This window comes from Helianthus annuus, chromosome 7 (assembly GCF_002127325.2).
Source record: "Helianthus annuus cultivar XRQ/B chromosome 7, HanXRQr2.0-SUNRISE, whole genome shotgun sequence".
Classification (NCBI taxonomy): Eukaryota; Viridiplantae; Streptophyta; class Magnoliopsida; order Asterales; family Asteraceae; genus Helianthus; species Helianthus annuus.
In genome coordinates, this window is record NC_035439.2 from 37,395,088 (window position 1) to 37,422,138 (window position 27,051).

Below are 27,051 nucleotides of genomic sequence, written 5' to 3' on the forward strand. Positions count from 1 at the left end.
GTTACATAACATATTCATGCGGCACATCAATCTTACTTACACAGCATGATTATCAAAACAACTCAAGCAAGGGAAATCACTAACCAGTAGTTTGATTCGCTAAGATGATGTTACGAGAAAGGGGTAGAGTTTCGATAGGGGGGGGGCTGCCGTCCAAGACTAGTAAGAGAAGTAGGGTTTTTGTTTTGACTTTGTGATTTCGCGTAACAATATGATACACATCCTCAAAAGTGGGTCGTTGGTTGAAATACAACATCCAATAATAAGTCACAAGGTAAAGTGGGCCGAGATCAGTTAGTGGGCCGAGATCAGTTTAGATGTGTAGGGTGTTTTTGTGTGGGGTGAATATTTCGGGTGGGGTGTGTTTGGCAACAAAGATTCACATAATACAAATAAAGTCTCATAACCATTCATTAAATCAACATGTCGAATCATCACACAAGGTTCACATACGTTACATTAAGTACAACGGTAAGTTCTGAAATACGAGTTGTCACATTATCCCCAACTTAAAAGAAATTTCGTCCCGAAATTTGATACGCACTCACTGAGGAAGCTAGGTAAGTTGTATCGTTTACTGGTTTTCCTGGGGTGTCACATCCTCCCCCCGTTGATCTGGAATTTCGTCCCGAAATTCCGAAGTAGTAGCTTCAGCCTCAGTAGTGGTTGCATTGGTTCCGAATAACTGGGGGTACTTTTCTGTCATCTGGTCTTCGCGTTCCCAGGTGTACTCTGGGCCACGTCGGGAGTTCCAACGAACTCGAACAAGAGGGATTCTCTTGTGTTTGAGGACCTTAACATCCCGGTCCGTGATTTCAACTGGTTCCTCGACGAACTGCAACCGCTCGTCGATAGTGAGTTCCTTAAAAGGAACTATAAGGGTCTCATCTGATAGGCATTTCTTCAGATTCGACACGTGAAATACATTGTGAACTGCACCGAGTTCAGGAGGTAGGTTTAATCTGTAGGCTACTTTGCCAATCTTTTCTAAGATTTCGAATGGTCCGACGTACCGCGGATTCAGTTTGCCTCGTTTACCAAATCGAACCACACCCTTCCAGGGTGAAACTTTCAATAAAACCCGGTCCCCGACCTCAAATTCCAATGGCTTTCTACGCTTGTCCGCGTAGGCTTTCTGACGGTCGCGCGCTGCCGCCATGCGTTGTCGTATCTGTGCAATCTTTTCTGTGGCGTCCACTACAATCTCTGGACCCGTAATTTGACCATCCCCCACCTCTGTCCAACAGAGTGGTGACCGGCATTTACGTCCGTACAATGCCTCGAATGGAGCGGCTTGAATGCTGGTATGGTAACTGTTATTGTACGAAAACTCCACTAAAGGGAGGTGTTTTTCCCAGCCGTTGCCGAAATCGATGACACACGCTCGAAGCATGTCTTCTAGAGTTTGAATAGTTCGCTCAGACTGCCCATCCGTCTGAGGATGATATGCTGTGCTCATGTCTAACCGTGAGCCGAAGGATTTGTGCATCGCTTGCCAAAGCTCTGACGTGAATCGTGCATCGCGATCCGAAATAATAGAGGTGGGCACTCCGTGCCTCGAAACAACTTCTTTCAAATAGATGTCTGCTAGGGTAGAAAACTTATCCGTTTCTTTCATAGCCAAGAAGTGAGCAGACTTTGTGAGTCGATCAACGATCACCCAAATAGTGTCATTCCCACGCTGGGATCTAGGTAAGCCCGTAACGAAATCCATGGAAATTTCTTCCCATTTCCACTGTGGTATCTTAGGCTGCTGAAGTAGACCAGCTGGTTTCTGATACTCTGTCTTGACTCTCGCACAAGTCAAACATTTGTCGACGTAGGTTGTAATGTGGGCCTTCATGCTAGGCCACCAATATGTAGTTCTGATATCGTGGTACATTTTATCCGAACCTGGATGTACCGAGTAGCGAGACTTATGAGCTTCATCCATCACAAGTTCCCGTAAGCCGCCATATAGTGGGACCCAAATACGGCCCGTTACATAGTAGGCGCCGTCTTCCTTTTATTCCATGTGTTGCCTTGAGCCGCGTAAGGCTTCAGCTTTGACGTTTTCGGGTTTCAGTGCTTCTAACTGAGCAGCTCGTATCTGTGCAGGAAGACTGGACTGAATAGTAAGCTGTAGCGCTCGCACGCGCTTAGGTAGAGTGTCTTTCCGACTGAGGGCATCAGCCACAACATTGGCCTTGCCTGGATGATACTTGATGGCGCATTCATAGTCGTTTAGAAGTTCAACCCATCTCCGTTGACGCATATTCAAATCCTTTTGCTTAAGAATATGCTCGAGACTCCTGTGATCGGTGTAAATCGTGCACTTGGTACCGTACAGGTAGTGTCGCCATATCTTAAGCGCGAAAACAACAGCTCCCAGCTCTAGATCGTGCGTCGTGTAGTTTCGTTCGTGAACCTTGAGTTGCCGAGAAGCGTAGGTTATCACTTTATCCCGCTGCATCAATACGCAACCAAGCCCCTGTATCGATGCGTCACAATAAACCACGAAGTCATCCGTGCCCTCGGGCAGTGAGAGAATAGGTGCGCTGCAAAGCCTATCCTTTAAGTACTGAAAAGCGGTCTCTTGCGTATTACCCCATCTGTAGACGACACCTTTCTGTGTTAACATAGTGAGCGGCTGCGCGATCTTTGAGAAGTCTTTAATAAATCGTCTGTAGTACCCCGCCAAACCCAATATTTGGCGTATTTCTGTCGGTGTGCGCGGTGCAGGCCAGTTCCTGATCGAATCTACCTTGGATGGATCAACATGGATCCCATCCCTGTTCACCACATGGCCTAAGAAGTGGACCTCATGAAGCCAGAAGTCGCATTTTGAAAACTTGGCGTACAATTGTTCCTTTCGAAGAAGTTCCAAGATAAGACGTAAGTGCTGCTCGTGTTCCTCCTGACTCTTGGAGTAGATCAGAATGGCGTCGATGAAGGCAATGACGAACTTGTCTAGATAGGGTTTACACACCCTGTTCATAAGATCCATGAAGACTGCAGGCGCGTTCGTAAGCCCGAATGGCATGACAAGAAACTCGTAGTGACCGTAACGAGTTCTGAAAGCGGTTTTGGAGACGTCCTCATCCCGGACTCTCAGCTGATGATAACCTGACCTTAAATCAATCTTGGAATAGTAACACGACCCTTGCAGCTGGTCGAATAAGTCATCTATACGCGGAAGAGGATAACGGTTCTTCACCGTCACCTTGTTGAGTTCGCGGTAGTCGATGCACATTCTGAACGTACCGTCTTTCTTCTTTACAAATAACACTGGAGCTCCCCAAGGCGAAGAGCTTGGACGAATGAAGCCCTTTTCCAAGAGCTCTTGTAGCTGCTTTGACAGTTCCTCCAATTCTGATGGAGCTAGACGATATGGTGCGCGAGCTATGGGTGCTGCTCCAGGAGTGAGCTCGATTTGAAATTCGACCTGACGGTGAGGCGGTAAGCCAGGTAAATCTTCAGGAAACACCTGAGGGTAGTCGCGTACAACTGGAATGTCTTCCATTCTCTTTTCTTTCGTTGATGCGTCAGTAACGAGAGCCAAAATTGCGGTGTGACCCTTCCGCAGATATTTCTGAGCTTTCAAGAAAGAGATGATGCCAACCACGGCACCACTCTTGTCGCTTTGAACTTCGAGAGGTTCTTGACCAGCACGGAGAATACGAACAATCTTTTCTTTGCATAGGATTTCTGCTTGCTGTTGCTGCTGGAGATTCTGATTTGCAGGCCGTGGGCTCCTGAATCCTTAGCTTCATGGCCCATCTTGAGACACCTATAACAACGTCCCTCGTTGTACTAACCACCGTGGTGTCTGTTGCATTAGTTACCCATTGGGTGAATTCCCCGATATCCACCCTGCCCCTAACCACCAGGAGTTGACTGACTCGGCTCTAGCGATTACTATTCTTGCGCTGCTGCTGTGCTTGAGACTGAACGGTAGCGGAACCCTTGCTGGAATACCCATCCCATTTCTGCTTGTTGTCACTAGTAGTAGCGGGAGTAGCAGAGTGATAGCGGTAGTAATAGCGCTGATACAACTAGACAGCTTGTTCTGTTCCACTGCTTGATCCGTGAGGTGATGAGCAAGACGCTGAATGCCTTGGTTATTGTCGTGGTTAGCCGATGTAACATGGCTCTGAATCTCCGAGGCTAGACCCTTGAGGTACAATTCGATACGCTTGCTTGGAGGGTCCATCATGGTTGGACACAAGATGGCCAGTTCGTCCGACTGTTTCGTATATGCATCAACTTCTGACCCCGTCATTTTCAAATGGTAAAGCTCCACTTCCAACTTGTGGATGTCATCATGCGTGCAGTATTCCCTTTCAATGCGTTCTTTGAATTCGTTCCAGGGGGTGGCGTTAGCAGCTGCCAACCCTAGTATCTGTACTTGCGCGTTCCACTAGGTTAGCGCGATTCCTTCCAAAGCACCAGCGGCGTACTTGACCCTGCGAGCCTCAGGGCGTTCACACATGAAGTTCTTGAATGTGCCGCTGAATGTGCTTGGACGACAGTCCATGAAGTTCTGGAATGTGCAGACAAATCGCTGTGCGTTCTGACCCGTTGCGCGAGAAAGATAGGTCAAGGTTAAGCGCGAGGGTGGGGTCACGAGAGTAGGATCTAACATCCTAGAATAGGTCTGGAATAGCAGGTTATACCTCCTGCTTGTGCGGCTGCAAGTGCCGCAGCAACTTGTTCGTTAATGAGAGCCGTCAACTGGGCTTGAGTCATGTCAACACGTCCAGACATGATCGAACAGTAAAGGTAGCGTAAGTATGAATGGTTCGCGAGTAGTGCGATGACAGAAAAGTGTAGGCATATAGGTGTTCTCAAGTAGTAACAAGTAGTGAGCAAAGTAATGTAAGCATACTACGAGCAAAGTTCTATGCAATTCTAGCATGTAGGCAATAATCATAAACCGTATTACCTAGGACGTTGAGTCTTGCACGTGGAGCGAAGCGTCGTTGTGGATCGTTGAGAGCACTGTTCTGGTTATAGTCTGGTTTTAATAAAAACGTTTTCCCCATATTAAAACCAAGTTCTCTATAACCAATGGCTCTGATACCAATCTGTCACACCCCCAAAATCCACACGCGGAGTATCACCGCTTGGGAGCGTGACTGACCAGGATCAAGCCACCAATCATACAGAACATTGTATAAAGTAAAAGTAAATGCAATATAAACCAAACCAATTCCATATGAAAGGTGTTTCCAAAACATAAGTAAGTTGTCATTGTTTAGCGGAAGCGTATTATAGTAAAACCCATAGCAAATAATTATCCAATATCAAAAGTGTTCAATAAGATGATCGAGATCCAAGCCCCACAACGACCAGCTCCTCCGTGTGCAAGCTCCTAGTACCTAACGATCTGCAAGGCATGTAACAGAATGATCAACAAACTAGTTGAGCGAGTTCACAGTTAATAGTTTAGTTTGGGTAATAGTACGTTCGTTCAGTTAAGTTTCATATCGTATCAGTTCCATCGCGGCCTCCCAGGCATGTGTGCGAAGATTAGGTTCGTTAGTTCGCGACCGTAGTCTTTACCGACCAGGGTGTGTGCGAAGGCAGTTGATCAGTTCGCGACCATAGTCTTTACCGACCAGGGTGTGTGCGAAGGCAGTTGAGTAGTTCGTTCGCGACCATAGTCTTTACCAACCAGGGTGTGTGCGAAGGCAGTTCGACAAGTATCATTTAAGCATGCACCAATAATCATCCAACCCATTCCCACCCTGGGAACCCATGCCTTGGCTGTGTGAACTCACCTTGGTTTGCTCGGTATGCTAGGTTATGCACTCACAAGTAATTAATCACGTCCTATTGTATGCACGTATAACAAATCAGTTCATGTTCGCAATGATACGCATGCAATTTAATGTTCACATAACAGTCAGTTTGCATATCGGCACAACACGTATTGTTTCACATCAATTCATCAGCTAGTGCGCACGAATACAAATGTTAACATTCATCACTAAGCATGGCATGTCAAATAAATCAAGCATACATTCCATCTTTCAAAGTACATTCATAACCATGCATCTTTCGATCCACCCTTATCCTTCGGTCTATGATTAACACAATTATCTTTCGGACCAAAAACTATGTTTCGAACTATATGTCATCTTTCGACCAACGCTATCCTTCGGTCCCAACACTATCTTTCGAGTAGCAAGTAACAAACACATCACAATATTCTAGATGCCTTAGTGGCCGACACCTATCCCACCGCCAAGGATCATTCGACCAAAAAGAAAATGGATACAGTGGCCAATAATGCACAATTTCCTTTTTTTTGATGTGTTAGAGTATTTAGTGAGTTCCATTCTTTTGATTGGACCATAATGATCCAGCCACCTATTTCCCCCAATAGTGTACAACATACAACCAAAACACTCACAAATATACTATCAATTTGCCTATGCACATGCTTGAAACAAACAAACATAGCCGCCCTAAAAACAAACCATTGGACCGATTCTAAGATGCTAGCCGACAACTCCACATTCAACACACTGTTCAATCATGACTTTATCATTTTACACAATAATTATTAGATCATGCATTAGAATAATACACCACCTCAAACAACACATACGGACAAGTAATGCCGCCCAACACTCATTGGACCAAAAAAATGATACAGTGGCCGATAACTAAGCAATCACATGTATATGCAGGCATATGCACAATTGACTTTGTTATAATTACTAATGTACTTAATTCAACCTTTTTTTCTTTTTTTTTTTTATTGGACCAACCCTTGGCCGCCAATTTCCCCCAATGGAATACTGATTCTTAATTCCATTTATCTATAACATTAAGTCAACAGCCGAAAGATCACATGGTCGGTTTCATCATCAAATAACTAACCCCCACTTACTCACCCACATAAACAATTATGGCCGGCAATTATCAGTCACCTCCGGATGTTATTGGGCCGACTATGACATGCACAATTATTCATCAAAGTCATTAATATGCGGCACACATATATGATATTATCCAATTATAATAAATGGCACACACATCACTAACACAACAAATAGGTTACATAACATATTCATGCGGCACATCAATCTTACTTACACAGCATGATTATCAAAACAACTCAAGCAAGGGAAATCACTAACCAGTAGTTTGATTCGCTAAGATGATGTTACGAGAAAGGGGTAGAGTTTCGATAGGGGGGGGGGCTGCCGTCCAAGACTAGTAAGAGAAGTAGGGTTTTTGTTTTGACTTTGTGATTTCGCGTAACAATATGATACACATCCTCAAAAGTGGGTCGTTGGTTGAAATACAACATCCAATAATAAGTCACAAGGTAAAGTGGGCCGAGATCAGTTAGTGGGCCGAGATCAGTTTAGATGTGTAGGGTGTTTTTGTGTGGGGTGAATATTTCGGGTGGGGTGTGTTTGGCAACAAAGATTCACATAATACAAATAAAGTCTCATAACCATTCATTAAATCAACATGTCGAATCATCACACAAGGTTCACATACGTTACATTAAGTACAACGGTAAGTTCTGAAATACGAGTTGTCACATTGATTGCCTGACGGAGTGTGGTAGGGTTGCTACCAGTGAGCATGTCTTGTACTGAGTCAGGTAGGCCGTCGATATACCTTTCGATGGCCTTATCGAGTGGGGTGACCATAGTTGGGCAAAGCAGGCTCAACTCCTCAAACCTATCAGTATAAGCCCTGTGCTCACCACTATCTTGCCTCAAAACATCAAATTCTTTCTCCAACACTCGTTGTTCATGACGTGGACAAAACTCCCTCATCATAAGAGCTCTCAGTTCAGCCCATGTCTGAGCTAGAGCAACTTCTGCACCTTGATCTCTCATGACCCCATTCCACCATGTAAGAGCCCTCTTCTGAAACACGCTTGAAGAAAACTCGACCTTGCGATTATCCGGACACTGCACGTGGCGAAAAGTGTTCTCGATGCTCTCGAACCACTGAAGAAGCCCAGTTGCTCCTTCAGAACCACTGAACTTGAGTGGCTTAGCTGAGTTAAAATCCTTGTATTTGCATATGCCATTGTTGTTGTTGTTGGCCTGGTTCCATTGAGCAAAGAGATTTGGGAATTGAGCAGCCATCTGCTGCGCAATAATTTCTGCCAGCTCGGCAGTAGCTATCTGGTTGTCGCGTCGAGGAGGCATTCTAGAAGAGAAAAACATGAAATGAAACGAGTGAGATGATTGGATGAAGAGAATGAGATGAAGCAAAATCAACAAAAGCAAAGATGGCGGTTATGCATCGCAAAGCAAACAATCGACATGAAATGTCTGGTTAAAGTAAATGGGTCAGAATTAGTGTATTGCGAAGACATGCTCGCCTATAAGTGAACACTCACCCCAAGAGTTCCCAGGTAAGAGTGACTGGTCCGATTATGTGGATTTGTACGAACACTCTAGCCTTAGACAGAAAACCCAGGGTACAGGAATTCACTCTTCCAGTTCGCACGTGTTCACACTATTAACCCAAAACTTTGAAGGGATTTTTGAAATCCAAAGGGTTCAAAACCATATAACAGAGGGTTCAAAACCTTATAACAGAGGGTTCAAAACCTAGTAATCAATCATCCTAGAACAGATGATTAATTTTCAAAACGGATTCGGAACCGAAGTTCCCGTTGTGGTTATCACCTAAGGATAGGTGATGTGCATGTTTTAAACACTAAACACAAGATAACTTGTGTTAGGGTCCTAGAAAGTTAAAGTCTAGGTCAAAGCATTACTAATAACCTAATTCCCTATAACCAATGGCTCTGATACCAACTCTTCTGTCACACCCCGGCCGCGTATAACATGCAACCGCGGCGGAAAACGCCGGGGAGTGTTGTGGACAGAATTAATTGTTATACAACCATGGAAATTAAAGTTACATTTTTTTTTATTAAACAAGGGTGTTACATTGTCTTAAAAGGAAGTACAGAATTCAAAACACAGTTATTCTAGTTCTATCTTCAGTTTTTAGTCTCTAAGGCACAGGTCCGCCCTAGTATCGTGATCAACATCCTATGGAACAGCTCCTGAAAACACATGTGAAAGTAGGTACGTCAGCATAAAAATGCCTGTGAGATACATAGGTTTTGTGAAAGTGGGATTCTTGACTTGAGTTTTAAAGAATGTTTAATAACAGTCAGTCATGAACCTTGTAATTTGTCTTGCTTTGTCAACCCTTTGAAAAACGATAACATCAAATTATATGTATAGATAAGTGCAAGGTTAAACGAGTAACCAAGTAAAATGAGTTGAATATAATAAGTTGTTTTGTAAGACAATGTTTTATGAAAAGTATGTTATTTGTATAAAATGTTATATGTCTAAACTGAAATGATTTACATAACGCTAAGATATGTAATATTATACAACCATTTATATATAGGAAGTACCAACGGCGTATCCACCATGTTTGCATCATATTACATACTCCACGTTACTCAAACCATTTACCCAAACCAATCCACCATGTAAATTGTTCATGTATAAACCAAATGTCAAGTGTTATTGTGTAAACTATGTTAAATGTTTATGTGCAATGAAAACCACCAAATGTGTATGTCAATGTCAACGTGTTTATGTTCAATGTAAATCATGTAATGTGTATCCCAAAATGTATCATGTATGGTAAGCGAAATGTATCAACTTAAACCATATGTAAAATGCACAAAACAAGTCGTTGAAGTAAAACGTGGTTTAAATCAGCGTTATGTTCTGTGGAAAAATGCATGCTTTATTGATATTAACATTTATGCGGTATTGTAAACTATGCATACATCCAAGCCTTGAGACTGCGGCGATAAACCCTTAAACAAATTAAAGGTTTATCTAAGTTATGTATATCGAATTCGGTCACTCCTTCCAGTCCTATCAAACCCAGGACTTCAGGAATGGGAGTTGTCAATTCCTATGGTACCACTACCTACTAACGAACGGCGTAGCTAATGTTAATGAATGTATTGTCCCATGTTAAACAAACCAAATGTCATAACAAAATGAAGGCATGTGCCCATATGCTGAGTAAACATATGCAGCAGAAATGTTCATGTAAATCAATGTGTCCATATGCTGAGTAAACATATGCAGCAGAAATGTTCATGTAAATCAATGTGTCCATATGCTGAGTAAACATATGCAACAGAAATGTTCATGTAAATCAATGTGTCCATATGCTGAGTAAACATATGCAACAGAAATGTTCATGTAAATCAATGTGTCCATATGCTGAGTAAACATATGCAACAGAAATGTTCATGTAAATCAATGTGTCCATATGCTGAGTAAACAAATGCAACAGAAATGTAATGTAAATCATTGTACTAAGTACGCACACAATAGGCATACATAGCATGAAATGTAATGAAATCGTATACTATAATGTACTAACAACATAGCAGGTATATGATGTGAAAACATGGAAAGCATGAAAGTAACAGATAGGCACATGTGTTTCACCCCAAAACAGTTTGGAAAACAGTAAAAGATGGTGTTCTATGTACTCACCTGAGATTGCTTTGTAGTTCTTGTATAATAACCAAATAATGCTAGAGATCACGGAATATCAAACGGCACCTAATAGGTAGCTATGTCAATATACCGGACCAAATCGGAAGGATCGGAGAGTATGCGGGTTCGTAAACCAAACGAGTATAGAGACTCGTGTAATATGGTTTAACAAAGCCTACATACTGAAATGAAACTTAACCTAGGTGCTTGCGACCCATCACGACCCGTTTAGGTAGCTTATGCTACCTTACGCGTCGTTCGCGTAGAACGCGTCTGGAACGCCTAACATCGTGACCACAAGGCATAACCTCGGAAGGTTATAGCTATGGTCACCTAATGTGTTTGGTCGGATCCTAATGATCGACCAAATGGGTCGGGTTCGACAGTATAAGTGATGGTTTAGATCGCTTACCTTACGACCCTATATAAGCACTAAACTAAAAGTGACGAGCTAAGCATGTTAGAACATGCTTAACTAAGTTTGAAAACAGGTTTGACATCAAAACAAACGGCTTTGATGCCCACGAGTAGTTTGGTTACAAAATATGCAAGAATGCACATTTTGGCCGAAACTACGACTCGTCACTGAGCCTAGATAACGTGGTGATCAGTAGGTATAGTCACTACGGACTATAACCATCGTGATCACGCTCACGTTATGAAGTTCCATGAACTTCGCATCGACCATAAGCTGATCAATGCAGAAAGTCAACAAAACGTCGACTTTCGGACTCGAAAAGCGAATAAAAGAACGAAAGAACACTTACGGAGGGTCCCCGAATGCTAATCTAGACCAAAATGGCTCAGGTATGAAACAATGGTTCCAACTTAGAGCCTTAAGATCAGATTGTGTGGGTTTTGAGCAAAATGGGGGGGGGGGTATTTATAGGAAAAGTGGAACCGTTAGGATCGTTTTATCGAATATCGTGCCACGATCTTGTGCGTACATGTGTTACATTACTAGATTCACTGAATATGGCCCTTGGCCTTTGATTGGGTGAAAAGGCAATTGGACCTTTCGCCATTTGAAGAGCCAATCAGCATTAAATGTGGGTTCTGCTGTACTGGGGACCCCATACGGACCATATGGGCTTTGGCTTACGGTCCGTAAGCCCCTAGTTTGGCAGATTTACAATTTTGGTCCCTGCAGCACCAAAACTTGGTATTTGATGCGTTTTTGGCACGTTTAAGCCCCGTAAACCTCATTTCAAAGCTCTAAAATGAAGCTAAAGTATAGGGAACTTAAAATGTGCTCAAAAATATGTCGGATGTCGGTTCGTTTAGCCGTACGGTCGCGATGTTCGGTTAATTACGACGGAATGCGCATAAGTGCGAAAGACGATCCAAATTGCGCGACGAATGGATTTTTCTCATGCCATACACTAAGGCATAATATAAGGATGCTTACATAAATTTTTGGATGTCCGGATGTATTCAGAACGTAAGTTATGTGCGAAAGTGCAAACTTGTGCACTTTTTGACACTTTTAGCCCCTGAATGATCCAAAAGTTTGTTTTAGCATACCAAACCCTTCAAAGCCTATTTCTATGCTATGTAAAGGATATTTATGGTATGTCTAACTTATGGACATGTTCTGGAATGTTCGTTACAGTTCAAATTGGCATACTTTCACAATTTGTCAAGTTTAGTCCCTGTAAGCGAATTAACTTGTTTTTGCTATACTAAAGCCTTCAAAACTCATTTCTAAGTTATGTAAAGGTTATTTAAGGTATGTTGAGTATATGTTGATGTTCCGGAGTATTTTTCGCATTAAACTGAGTACATTTTAGCACCAGTTAGCGTATAACTCTCCAGAAGGCGATGTAGAGTTTGAAATTGAGCAAAAGTCAAAACATGAAAAATGTAAAACACAACCAAATAAACATTGGGATCAAATAACATTGTTTTATTGATAATAGAACTGTTCACAATGATTACAAGCACAAATGTTACATTCTCCTTCGTTGATGCATCCTTAACGAGGGCTAAGATAGCTGCGTGACTCTTACGTAAACACTTCTGGGCCTTAAAGAAAGAAATGATGCCTACCACCGCACCACTTTTGTCACAATGAATCACTAAAGGTTCCCCACTAGAGCGAGGAATACGAACGATCTTGTCCTTGCAAAGGATCTCTGCTCGATGTTGAGATAGCCAATCCATACCAATAACGATGTCGAAACTACCAAGAACGATGGGGATAAGATCGATAGAGAAAGCCTGACCCGCTAAAACAAGATTACAACCCTTAATTATATGTGTGGCTTCAAGACTTTTACCATTTGCTAGTTCTACCATGTGCTTGGTGTTTAAAAGTGTTGGGGTACGTTTATGCATTTGACTAACTTTTAAGGACACATAGCTAGTATCGGTACCCAAATCAAATAAAACATTAACATAAAAGTCGTTCAGTAGGAACTTACCCATCACAACATTGGGGTCGTTCCTAGCGTCTCCCTGACCAATCATGATGGCACGTCCCCTGGTGACATTGCCGTCGTTGTTACCCCCGTTGTTGCCTCCATTATTGTTCCCGTTTCCTTGGTTGTGGTTCTGATTCTGGTTCTGGTTCAACTGTGGGCAGTGTCTCTTGAAATGACCTTCAGCACCACACTGGTAGCATCCCTTGTTACCCTGCTGTTGCTGTTGCTGGTTCTGTGGGGCTTGTGGTTGCTGTTGTAGATTCTGGTTTGCAGGACGTGAGCTTCTACAATCTTTGACTTCATGACCAAGCTTGTTACATCTCTGACAACGATCTTTGTTGCACGGCCCGCTGTGGTACAAATCACATCGATTGCACTTAGGGTGGTTTCCCCTGCATCCACCCTGACTTCGATTACTAAAAGACTATTGACTGGGGCTCCTGTACTCATCCGTCTTTCGCTGCTGGGACTGAGACTGAACCGAAGTGGAACCCTTGCTCAAATTTCCATCCCGCTTGCGTTTGTTGTCACTAGGAGCATCTGAAGTGGTTGTAGCAGCATTAACACGTTTTGGTAGTCTGTTCTGTTCTACCGCCTGACCAATGAGGCGATGAGCAAGTCGAGTGATTTGTTGGATGGTGCCAAGATTAGTTGCGGTCACATGACTCTGAATTTCTTGCACTAGACCCTTGAGATACAGCTCGATACGTTTGATGGGATGGTCTACCATAGTGGGACACAAAATAGCCAATTCATTTGATCTCTTTGTATAAGCCTCAATTTCAGATCCCGACATCTTTAAATTGAAGAACTCCACCTCTAGCTTGTGGATGTCGTCGCGGCTATAATACTACTCCTTAATCAGATCCTTGAAGTCGTTCCATGGGGTGGCATTAGCAGCTGCCAGTCCTAACATCTGAACCGGTGCTTTCCACCAGGTTAACGCAACACCTTCGAGTGTTCCAGTAGCGTACTTTACCCTACGAGCCTCAGGGCATTCACACATCTCGAATACAGATTCGAGCTTCTCGAACCAGTGGAGGAGGCCTACAGCTCCTTCATTACCGCTGAAGGTACTAGGTCGGCAATCCATGAAGATTTTGAATGTGCACACAGGTGGCTGAACATTCTGACCTGTTGCGAGAGAAAGAAGGACAAGGTTAAGCACGAGGGTTGGTTCACGAGGTTAGGATCTAAACATCCTATGATGGATTGAAGTGGCAGGTTATACCTCCTGCAGGGGTGGCTGCGAGTGCCTCAGCCACTCGTTCATTGATAAGAGCCGTCAGCTGAGCTTGGGTCATGTTCACACGTCCAATCATGATCTTCACATCGAAGGAAACACAAGTAAGAAAGGTGTCGCGAATGTGCGTAAGGGTGGAGTGACAAAAGAGAGTAAACACACAATGTTGCAAACAGTTGTCACTATGTTTTCTAAGCATACCATGAGCAATGTTCTATGTAAACTAACAAGCAGGCAACATAAACATAAACCATACCACCTAGGATGTTGAGTCTTGCACGTGGAGTGAAGCGTCATTGTGGATCGTTGAGCACTGTACAGGTTATAGTCGGGTTTTATCAAAAAGCTATCCCCCTTTTTAAAACCAAGTTCACTATAACCAATGGCTCTGATACCAATCTGTCACACCCCCAAAATCCACCTTGCGGAGTATCACCGCTTGAAGGCGTGACATGACCAGGATCAAGCCACCAATCATATTAAACAAGCACGTAAGTAGTTTATAAAATCCAACACAATACAATTGGTGTCCAAACGAAACATAATTTAAGTTGTAAGCAGAAGCATAAATGTTAAAACCAAAACATAAGTTTAAATGTTTCAACTGTTTAGCATGGCACACAGCTGTCCATGTCCCACAACGACTCTTCCCACTCCCATGCAAGCTCCATAGATACCTAACGACCTGCAAGGCATGTAACAACGAGTCAACAACAAAGTTGAGCAAGTTCACAGAAGGTGTTTGTTTTAAAGTAGTTTCACAAGAACTAAGAGTTTGTTTCCAACAGCAGGTTAAGTCAACTTTCCTTATTTTCCGAAGTATAAATAGTGGGGGCCACCCCATGTTGTAAGCCACTAGACTAGATGTATCCATAGGTGTCCTTCCCTATCCGAGGACAGAGGTGTGTATACGAGTACAGAGGTTTTTCGCAGACGTCCTTCCCAATCTAGGGACGGTGTACGTATGAGAATACGTGGTTTTAGCGCTGGCGTCCTTCCCAATCCAAGGATGATGGTACGTAGTGTATACGTAGGTTTAGCGCTGGTGTCCTTTCCCATCCGAGGACAGTGGTACGTAGCGAGTACGTAGGTTTAGCGCTGGTGTCATCCGAGGACAGTGGTAAGTAGTATAGTAATGGTATAAATACAAGTGTTGTCGTAGCTATTCAATCCCATTCCCAACCCACCGGGAATCCCATGCCTTAGGAGTGTGAACTCACCTTGGTTTGCTCGGCAGATACACGAAAAGGTCACTTGAGCTATATGTGGTCAACCACATCCTAACATGGTTACCATACAAGTCAGGTCTAGGTTCAAGTATTGCACATAAGTTTACACTGAACTAACAAGTTAAGAACACATAATGATCATGGTAACACGTTAACAGTCACGTAACATATCCGGACTTGTGCGATTTAAATGATTGGGCTCGCACAAGTTCAACATCCTTGTGTGATTCACCCAATGAAGCCCAAATAATACCCGGCCCAACATGTTGTGCCATCAGCACAACCTTGTGCAATCCACAGCATGTTGTGCGATCCAACATAAATCCGGCCCAACTTATAAATAAGCCCAACAACTTATGCGGCCCAAATAATTAAGCAGTTCAATAACCTTGTGCGGTCCAGTTCAGCTTGTGCGACTTAACAAGACTTGTGCGATTGAGTTTGGGCTTTGAGACCCAACAGTAAAATAAAGTCCAAGTAGTTTGTGTGTGGCCCAATCCTTGTGCGATCATGCATAACTAAACAGTACCCTGAGCATAGATGGTTGTACCTAGCTTGTGCGATTAGCTCTTGTGCGACCAAAGCTTGTTCGATCAGATCAGACCTTGTATGATCTGATCTTGTGCGACCGACAAACTTGTGCGATTGGTTATGTGATTGCCGTAAATCATGGTAATCAGTTACAAATCATTCAAACAGTTTCCTATTCCACATGTATTTCACCAAATCAATGATAACAGTTTTCCAATCATGCATTTGTCGATCAAATTGGACATTTACCAATTAATTCTTATGAACCCTTATTACAACAAATCATAATCAACAACCTATCATAACACTCAATCGGATTAAACATCAGGATTAACACATATCATCCGCATATGAACACATATCAGCCGATTAGCAAGTATTCGGTTAATAATCATCTTTATCATTGTCCGATTATTAATTCCTATCATGATTTAATCATACACATGTGAGTCGAATAACAACCCTAAATTCCATTACAATCAATTATGAAGCATACTAAGGCTATCATGTAGAATCACATCGATCGCAACATCATTCAAATCATATAACCAATAATAAAAACACTAACCGATTAGAAGGTAAAACAAGAATAATCTGAACAAGAAAGCTTCAAGGAAAGGGGTTGTTGATGCCGTCTGCTTCGAGAGGAGAGAAAGAGATTTAGGGTTTGTGTGTATGTGTTGTATTTTGCAAGTAATGAGAAGCAACCCCACACATGGGTGCTTGTATGTGCATAAAAGGAGTGGGCCGAACCCTTCCTTTGGGTTGCCCTTGGTTTCGAGTTCAAGCATAAATGCGCCAAACCCAAAGGTGTTGTACGATTGTGTAATGTTGTGCGGTTCGAGTTATATATCTACACATAATTTCACATAACACAATATCAAACATTTCATTTAATCAATGCTTCACATAATCACATAAGTTCAAAACATGTTACATCAAGGCACACAAAAGAGTTCTAAAACACGAGAGTTGTCACATTATCCCCAAGTTGAAAGAAATTTCGTCCCGAAATTTAGCACGTACTCACTGAGGAAGCTAGTTAAGTTGCATGGTTTTCCTGGGGTGTCACAGGTTTTGTTTTTGCACTAGGTGGAAACAGTAAAAACAAGTTTAATGAATATAGTCTTGTAGTTTCTGTGAGAAACTTTGATTCTTACAAAGAATCTTCATAGACCTATATTACGTACATCGTCAGTTCCTAATCTCACGTCTCAACGCTCTCTACCCTTTCCAAGGTTCAACATTTACGAGCACTTAATCAAGAAGATTAAGTCAATGTTCCACCATTTCGGCTTTATCAAACGTATATTTTCATATACATTACCCTGTACCGGAGGTAGTCTGTGTTTACACACGATTGATCCAACTCGAGATGGGCTCTCGAAAGTATCTAATCTCATAAAATCGTTTTCTTTCCTTCTTACATTCAATTCAGGTATCCACGGATAGCACAACCAATAAATCACATATACTACTAGAATACTATAATCGCCTCTCCAGTTATTAAGATAAATCTTCTAGTTATACATATTGCCTCTACGGTATTTCGATAAACTTTCGTTTATCTCCTAAAATAAATCTCTGCAAAGAACAAAATCAGTGTATTATCCATTACACACTTTCTCTAACTAAACATATGCAACACATCATGTACGCCACTCCATCTCTTATGGTAGCTTGAGCCTATAAGCGACTGATCAACTCAAGATGGGCTCTTGGAACGACCTAATCATTGTGGCTCAGCTTTTCTTTTCTCTGCTAACTTAATAACATCCTTTAAAGTAATTCCTCTAATAGAACCAAATCATTGATCTGAAATCGCAATAGTTTCCTTCAATTGTCCATGTAATCCTTCTGTCGATCAATTGGCGAATTTTAACCTTCCCTCGATCAAGGCAAATCCTGTCACTGGTTTCCTAGATAACTCAGGTCTGGTTAATTGTCCTATGTCACGTCAGCCCGACAAAGTGATAATCAACACTTCCATCCATACAAGGCTTCAAACCGAGCAACCTAAATACTAGCGTGTTAATTATTGTAGGATAACTCTGCCATGGGCATGTGAGTATCTTAACTTCCTTTGGAGTCCATCGTACACGCTCCCAACTTTTCTTTCAAGGGTTTGAAAAGCTTCCTCCTAACTTGCTGTCCTATCAATTTCCCTTTGGTTCGCGTATAGGCAAGTATGTCGTCGATGAGTATTATCATGAATTTATCCGATTAGGGTTTCCATACCCTGTTCATGAGATTCATGAATATAAATGGCGCATTAATTTAGTCAAAAGGCATGACTAATAACTCGTAATGGCCATCTCGCGCTTGAAAAGCAGTCCCCGGAATATCTTCGTTAGCAATCCTTTAACTGATGATATCCTGATAGTAGATCGATCTTCGTGTAGCAGTTGGATCCCTGTAGTTTGATCGAACAAATCGTTAATCTTCGGTAAAAAGGGTACCGATTCTTGATAGTCAACTTGTCACACCCCCAAAATACCACATGCGGAAACCCCCGCGAGGCGTGTGACCTACCAGGATCTAGCCACCAATCACATTGAACTCATAACAAGATTTCAAGTAAAACTTTCATTTATTAAAATAAGTCGTACAAATATTTTATTGTTCAGCGGAAGCATAATACAATAGTTAAGAATTTCGTAATCCAAGTGAATAAAAACCAATGTACTCGTCTCATGATTCCATGTAACTCGACCCATGACCATTCCAGCATTCCAGACAACAAGTTAATGATATGTACCTATAGACCTGCAAGCATGCAGAAAAGTGTATCAGACAACGCTGGTGAGTTCACAGTTTTGTTTACCGAGAATTGTGTTACATGTTTTACTGTCAAAAGTTTAGTCCAGTTCAAAAGCAATTCTAAAAACAATGTTGATAATAACTCGATACCGTACAATATGGCTCCAGATTATTTGCCTGTCCTCAATGCCCCTATCAAAGCATTGGTCATGATTTAAGGTCATTAGTTCACGTCCATCCTCTCAGGTACGGTGTGAGGTTGCCAAGCCTAATAGAGCTATCAACTAATACCCCGTTACCTCTCAGGTAACTATTCGGTAGAAGATGGGACTTAAGGTGATAGGAAATGAGTGTATTATCCAATATCCCAGTTTTACCCATAAGACTTATTCCTCTCAGGAATACCCATTTGATTATCCCACCCACCGGGACGCATGCTCAAGAGAAGTGAACTCACCTTAGATTGCTCGGTATGTTACGTTACATTACCCGTTCCAAGTTGGTCAACCATACCCTACCGTGGTTACCAAGAATAGTCAGTATAATGTTCACATATATCATGTTTCCATTGTACACGTTACTCAAGTATCATGCAAGTAAAACACACGTCCTTATGCAAGTCGTAACTGTTAATCATGCAACTCATTGAGCTATCACGTTTATCGTAAAGTTACATAGCAAGTGTATGGTTTCATCTGCCAGTAAATCACATAATAGTACACGTACACTAACAGGTTTCACTCGAGCATATAACATGAAAATTGATGCATATTGGCACTTTTAAGATCTAACAGTGGATGTACTACAGATCCACGAAGAACCTGCAGCCTACAAAAGGTCCCACGAAGCAACATAATCCACGAAGAACCTGGTTCTTCGTCGACCAGCTTTCTGTAAACAACTATGGTCCTTCGTCACTATTAAATATGATGAAAAAGGTCTTTCATCATGAGGTTTTTCGTGAATATGCATTCCCACGAAGGACTGTTCTTCGTGGAAAGACTGCATGACAACAAAATATACAAATACATACAGTAAATAGTTTAATCATCACCATCAACATTATCGTTGAGCAATTCTATTCTATCGATCCATATCAGTTGACATCCTAACCATTTCTAGATTGAATCAGTTGTTTGGCTATGCCCAAATCAGATCAAACAATTTACGTATCAATCAGATAGTTTAGCTGTTATCATTCTACTCGAAATCAGGGTTTGAACATGGATTTCCAGATTATCATGATTTCCCTAACTATCAATTCACTATATTAAGACACTAGCTTAGTTTCATAACATAACTCATCATACCAACATCAGATAAATCATGATCATGACCACATACTCTAACAATTTTCATTCACAGTTTCTCATCATTGGCATACATCCATTGATCTAGCAGTTCTTTACCCTTACAGTTTGTTAATACCAACATACCTAACCACCTACCTATTCTCACACTTGTGTTAACCCTATCGCACCCCATATCATGATCGAAAGAAGAATTCTTTATTACATACACATGCTAACGGTTACAACATAATAGTAGACCAATCAGATTCACTTTAGTTTTGCAAACAAAACCCTAGTGCATCAATTCACATCACATTATTATGGTTAACATGACCCACTGACATTGACAATTAACATAATCATCATCATGTGAATCACTCACATACATAACTATGATTTCTAATAAAACTCCTTATTCCCATGTAAACAAGATTCATCCAGTGATCATACTCATAACCAAGTACTAACAGGAACTTGACTCAAGCAATGATTACGTACCGATGGCAAGAGAGACACGAGCGAATGAAGAAGAAAGCACCGAAAGGACTTGCTGCCGTCACACACTTGAGAGGAAAAGGATTGGGTAACTAGGGTTGAGAGTTGCACAATATTTCGATGGCCAGGCACCACCGAGTGGGTATATGCGCTCCTAATCGAACCGGGCCTGATCTTGGGCCTTAACATGGCGGGCTTCGAGAGAGCTGGGCCGAGAACATTCCTGGCGAAGGACACTCTTTGACGAAGAACTATACTTCGTTGAGAGTAATCTTGGTGAAGAACCTTCTTCGTCACGCAGTGAAGTTGGCGAAGAACCCTTGAGATCTCAGGTTGTCACACAACTTGTTCAGCTCTCTGAAATCATCACACATCCTGACGGATCCATCCTTCTTTCTCTGAACAAAACAGATGTGCCTCAAAGCGAAAATCTTGATCGAATGAAACCCTTGTCCAAAAGCTCTTGAAACTGACTCGACATTTCTATCATCTCAGACGATGCTTAATCTATAAGGAGATTGTGTAATTGGGTGCAGCACCGGGTGCCAAATTGATTCGAAATTCGATCTGTCTCGCACGGGGCAATCCAGGTAAGTCTTTTTAGGAAAACTTTTGGATAATTGCGAACAATAGGAATCTCTACAATATTCCTACATTCGGCTTTCGTATCCGCCACGTTAACTAAGAACGAAGGATAGCCCTTTCGCAACAACTCGAGCATCCTCAAAACACTGACGACTCTCAACCATCAACACTCGACACTCAACACTCGACACTCGGCTCGGTCGGTCTTCGTGAACAACTTCCGCCTCTCCACTGTCATCGGGACGAGATATCCTAGCTAGCTTCTTCAAGCGATAGTCCCCACTTCGTTCTCGGATAATTAATCCAACCTCACATCTTCGTCAAGGCTCCCCAGCTCCACTGGAAATAAGTCGACACTAGAATTATGATCACCTAACTTGTGACAACTCGAATTTCCAAGATTTCTATTTCGCATTTATTGCACGTTCTTGAATTGTTTGGTTGATTATTTGCACAATTAATTGTTGTGGAATTATATACGTTTTCATGCAATGAAGTGTATTGGGTGATTGTGCATGGTTATGTGTTAATTGTGATAAACCTGTCAAATATATAAACTTAGTGGTGAAACTATGAAATGGTTATGAGATGGTGTACATGTGTAAAATATGATACTTAGGGAGGTAGAGGGTAATTAGTGAAATCCTAGAGATACTTAACCCTAAATCATTCACTAAACCTCACACAAGAAACAAGGCACGTACTTTCATTCTTTGGTTTTCTCTGGCAATCATCACATCATCATTGACAAGCTATTCATCACTTTCGATTTCCACATTTTCTCTAGAATCAACACAAGGTAAATGATTATTGTTTATTGATTGTTTGATTGTATAAATTCTTGATTATTAGAACATTTGTAAACCCTAGCTCTCATATGATACTTCTGTGATTTTGATTTGATTCTGAATTATTGATGAGGATGATTAGTGGTATGTTTGATAGATTGTTCTTATGATGATGGTTGTTGTTATGTCTCGGTTGATTGATATGGTCTTGCACTGTGAAAATCATGAACTAGGGTTTGGAATGATCATTGAGACGTAACCTTGTAGAAACGTAACTGTTCTGATCCTTTTGATTCTGTGCAATGATTGGAATTCATGCATACTTATTAGTCAGAGTTTTGGATTGATATATGTGTCTGAGTTTTTGAATCATGAATAAAGTCCGAAGTTTGTAAAGACAATAAGAGTCTGAGTTTTATGTAATGCAAGAGGACCCGAGTTTTATATCAGAATAAGGATCCGAGTTTTATGAATTTCATAAGGTCCGAGCTTTGAATCTTTTATATAGGGTTCGAGTTTTTAAAACAAATGAGAAGGGGTCCGAGTTTGCTTGTCTATTGTTGTCCGACCTTTAAGTTTGAAGAGGAGTACGAGTTTTATAAGCCTAAAGGGTCCGAACTTCTTAATGGGTAGTGTGGTCCGAGTTTAATTAAGGGACTTGTAGTCCGACTTTTGTGAAAGGAGTAAAGGGGGCCCGACTTTCTAGTTTAAACATGGTCCGACTTATGTAGGTCAATCATGGTCCGACCTTTTAATGGGCTTGCTGTCCGAGTTTTTGTAGTTATCATGGGTCCGAGTTTTTAAGGCCCTTCCCCCCCCCCTGTCCTAGTTTTAATAGGGCAAGGCCCTGTCCGACTTTGTGAATTGATTAATATGAAATGTGTTGTATGTTAATTGATGCTGAATCTGTTAAGGTTTGTATGATTATAATGAAGCCACAAACTCCGTTAAACCTGTTAAGTTTATTAACGCTGTTAAATATGCTATGTTAAATGTGATTGACTCCGTATGATAACCACGTTGCGTGAATTAACTGTAATACGGTCCTGATTAACTCTGATGCGCATGTGAACTATGCAAAGTGTATTAATCCAGCTACGCGTGGATGTTATTGTTAGATAAAATTGAGAAAGCCATAATGAGAAACAGGGATCGTATGAATGTGATTAACTGACGTATGATGGATGATATCGATTGTTGAACACACTATGTGGTATTAATTGCATATGAAACATTACGAACATAAACTGATCTGGTATACGCGCATACTATAGGATTCGACTGATTGATTGACTTGTTTACGAGCACATAGAGTAGCATACCGAGCAAACCAAGGTGAGTTCACACAGCCAAGGCATGGGGTTCCCAGGGTGGGAATGGGATTGGATTACTTTATTGTACATACTCGGTTGAAAGAACCTAACGATAAGAATACGACTAGACTAGTAACACTTACTGAACTGATCTTCGCACACCTGCCAAGGGTTGGCCGCGATATTATGACTGACTTCGCACACCTGCCTTTGGAAGGCCGCGAACTGAAATTTACTAATCTTCGCACACCTGCCTGGTAGGCCGCGATACAGATAAACCTAGTCTAGAATACTCGGGATGAACATCCCCTAATATCTTCGCATACCTGCCTGGGAGGCCGCGATGGAAACTAATACGATACATGACATAACGAACGAACATACTACTACTCACACTATACTATTTCTGAACTGTTAACTGTGAACTCGCTCAACTAGTTGTTGATCCTCTGTTACATGCCTTGCAGGTCGTTAGATACATGGAGTTTGCACAGGGAGGAGCTGGTCGTTGTGGGCTTGGATCGTGATTATCTTGTCAAACACTTATGATATTTGATACTTATTTACGATGGGTTTTATTTATACGCTTCCGCTAAACAATGATAACTTACTTATGATTTGGAACACCTTTCATATGGATTTGGTTTGGTTTAAATGACAATTACTTTTACTATATGTATCGTTCTATATGATTGGTGGCTTGATCCTGGTCAGTCACGCTCCCAAGCGGTGATACTCCGCAGGTGGATCTTGGGGGTGTGACAGATTGGTATCAGAGCCATTGGTTATAGAGAACTTGGTTTTAATATGGGGAAAACGTTTTTATTAAAACCAGACTATAACCAGAACAGAGCTCTCAACGATCCACAACGACGCTTCGCTCCACGTGCAAGACTCAACATCCTAGGTAATAAGGTTTATGATTATTGCCTACATGCTAGAATTGCATAGAACTTTGCTCGTAGTATGCTTACATTACTTTGCTCACTACTTGTTACTGCTTGAGAACACCTATATGCCTACACTTTTCTGTCATCGCACTACTCGCGAACCATTCATACTTACGCTACCTTTACTGTTCGATCATGTCTGGACGTGTTAACATGACTCAAGCCCAGTTGACGGCTCTCATTAACGAACAAGTTGCTGCGGCACTTGCAGCCGCACAAGCAGGAGGTATAACCTGCTATTCCAGACCTATCCTAGGATGTTAGATCCTACTCTCATGACCCAACTCTCGCGCTTAACCTTGACCTATCCTTCTCGCGCAACGGGTCGGAACGCACAGCAACCTGTCTGCACATTCAAGAACTTCATGGACTGTCGTCCAAGCACATTCAGTGGCACAGAAGGAGCAGTGGGACTACTCCATTGGTTTGGGAAGCTCGAGTTAGTATTCGGGATGTGTGAATGCCCTGAGACTCGCAGGGTCAAGTACGACACTGGTACTTTGGAAGGAATCGCGCTAACCTGGTGGAACGCGCAAGTACAGATACTAGGGTTGACAGCTGCTAACGCCACCCCCTAGAACGAATTCAAAGAACGCGTTAAAAGGGAATACTACACGCGTGATGACATCCACAAGTTGGAAGTGGAGCTTTACCATTTGAAAATGACGGGGTCAGGAAATTGATGCTTATACGAAACGGCCGAACGAACTGGCCATCTTGTGTCCAAGCATGGTGGACCCTCCAAGCAAGCGTATCGAATTGTACCTCAAGGGTCTAGCCTCAGAGATGCAGAGCCATGCTACATCGGCTAACCTCGACAATATCCAAGACATTCAGCGTCTTGCTCATCGCCTCACGGATCAGGCAGTGGAACAGAACAGGTTGCCTAGTTGTATCAGCGCTATTACTACCGCTATCACTTCTGTTACTCCCGCTACTCCTAGTGACAACAAGCAGGAAAGGGATGGGTATTCCAGCAAGGGTTCAGCTACCGTTCGGTCTCAAGCACCGCAGCAGCGCAAGAATAGTGATCACCAGAGCCGAGTCAGCCAACTTCTGGTGGTCAGGGGTAGGGTGGATATCGGGGAATTCACCCAATGTGTAACTAATGCAACAGACACCACGGTGGTTAGTGCAACAAGGGACGTTGCCAGAGGTGTCTCAAGATGGGCCATGAAGCTAAGGATTCAGGAGCCCACGGCCTGCAAATCGGAATCGCCAGCAGCAACAACAAGCAGAAATCCTATGCAAAGAAAAGATTGTTCGCATTCCTCGTTCTGGTCAAGAACCTCTCGAAGTTCAAAGCGACAAAAGTGGTGCTGTGGTTGGCATCACCTCTTTCTTGAAGGCTCAGAAATGTTTGCGGAAGGGCCACACCGCAATTTTGGCTCTCGTTACTGACGCATCAGCGAAAGAAAAGAAGTTGGAAGATCATCCAGTTGTACGCGACTTTCCTCAGGTGTTTCCTAAAGATTTACCTGGTCTACCGCCTCATCGTCAGGACGAATTTCAAATCGAGCTCGCTCCAGGAGCAGCACCGATAGCTCGAGCACCGTATCGCTTAGCTCCATCAGAATCGGAAGAACTATCGACGCAGCTACAAGAAATCTTGGATAAGGGATTTATCCGACCTATCTCTTCGCCTTGGGGAGCTACAAGAACTATTGGATACCAATTATCGGTGAAAAAGAAGGATGGCACCTTCAGGATGTGAAATTGATTACCGCGAACTAAACAAGGTCACAGTGAAGAACCATTATCCTCTTCCACGCATTGACGACTTATTCGACCAGTTGCAAGGGTCGAGCTACTACTCCAAGATTGATCTAAGGTCTGGTTATCATCAACTGAGAGTCCGCGAGGAGGACGTCTCCAAGACAGCATTCAGAACTCGCTGCGGCCATTACGAGTTTCTTGTCATACCATTCGGGCTTACGAACGCACCTGCAGTTTTCATGGATCTTATGAACAGGGTGTGCAAACCCTATCTAGACAAGTTCGTCATCGCTTTCATCGACAACATCCTGATCTACTCCAAGAGTCAGGAGGAACACGAGCAGCACCTGCGTCTTATCTTGGAACTTCTTCGAAAGGAACAACTGTACGCCAAGTTTTCAAAATGCGACTTCTGGCTTCGTGAAGTCCACTTTTTAGGCCATGTGGTGAACAGGGATAGGATTCATGTCAATCCATCCAAGGTAAATTCAATCAGGAACTGGCCTGCACCACGTACACCAACGGAAATACGCCAATTCTTGGGTTTGGCGGGTTACTACAGACGGTTTATCAAAGATTTCTCAAAGATTGCTCAGCCACTTACACTGCTGACACGGAAAGGTGTTACCTACCGTTGGGGAGATTCCCAGGAAACCGCTTTTCAGTACTTAAAGGATAGGCTTTGCAGCGCACCTATTCTCTCATTGCCAGAGGGCACGGACGATTTTGTAGTACACTGTGATGCATCCATCCAGGGTTTTGGATGTGTGTTAATGCAGCGCGACAAGGTCAATGCCTATGCTTCGCGCCAACTCAAGGTTCATGAACAGAATTACACGACGCACGATTTAGAGCTGGGAGCTGTTGTTTTCGCGCTTAAGATATGGCGACACTACCTGTACGGTACCAAGTGCCCTATTTACACCGATCACAGGAGTCTCGAGCATATCTTCAGACAGAAGGAATTGAACATGCGCCAACGTCGATGGGTTGAACTACTAAACGACTACGAATGCGCCATCAAGTACCATCCAGGCAAAGCCAATGTTGTGGCTGATGCTCTCAGTCGAAAAGACACTCTACCTAGGCGGGTACGAGCTTTGTAGCTCACTATCCAGTCTGATCTCCCTGCACAAATACGAGATGCTTAGGTGGAAGCATTGAAACCGGAAAACGTAAAGGATGAAGCTTTGCGTGGCTCAAGGCAACAAT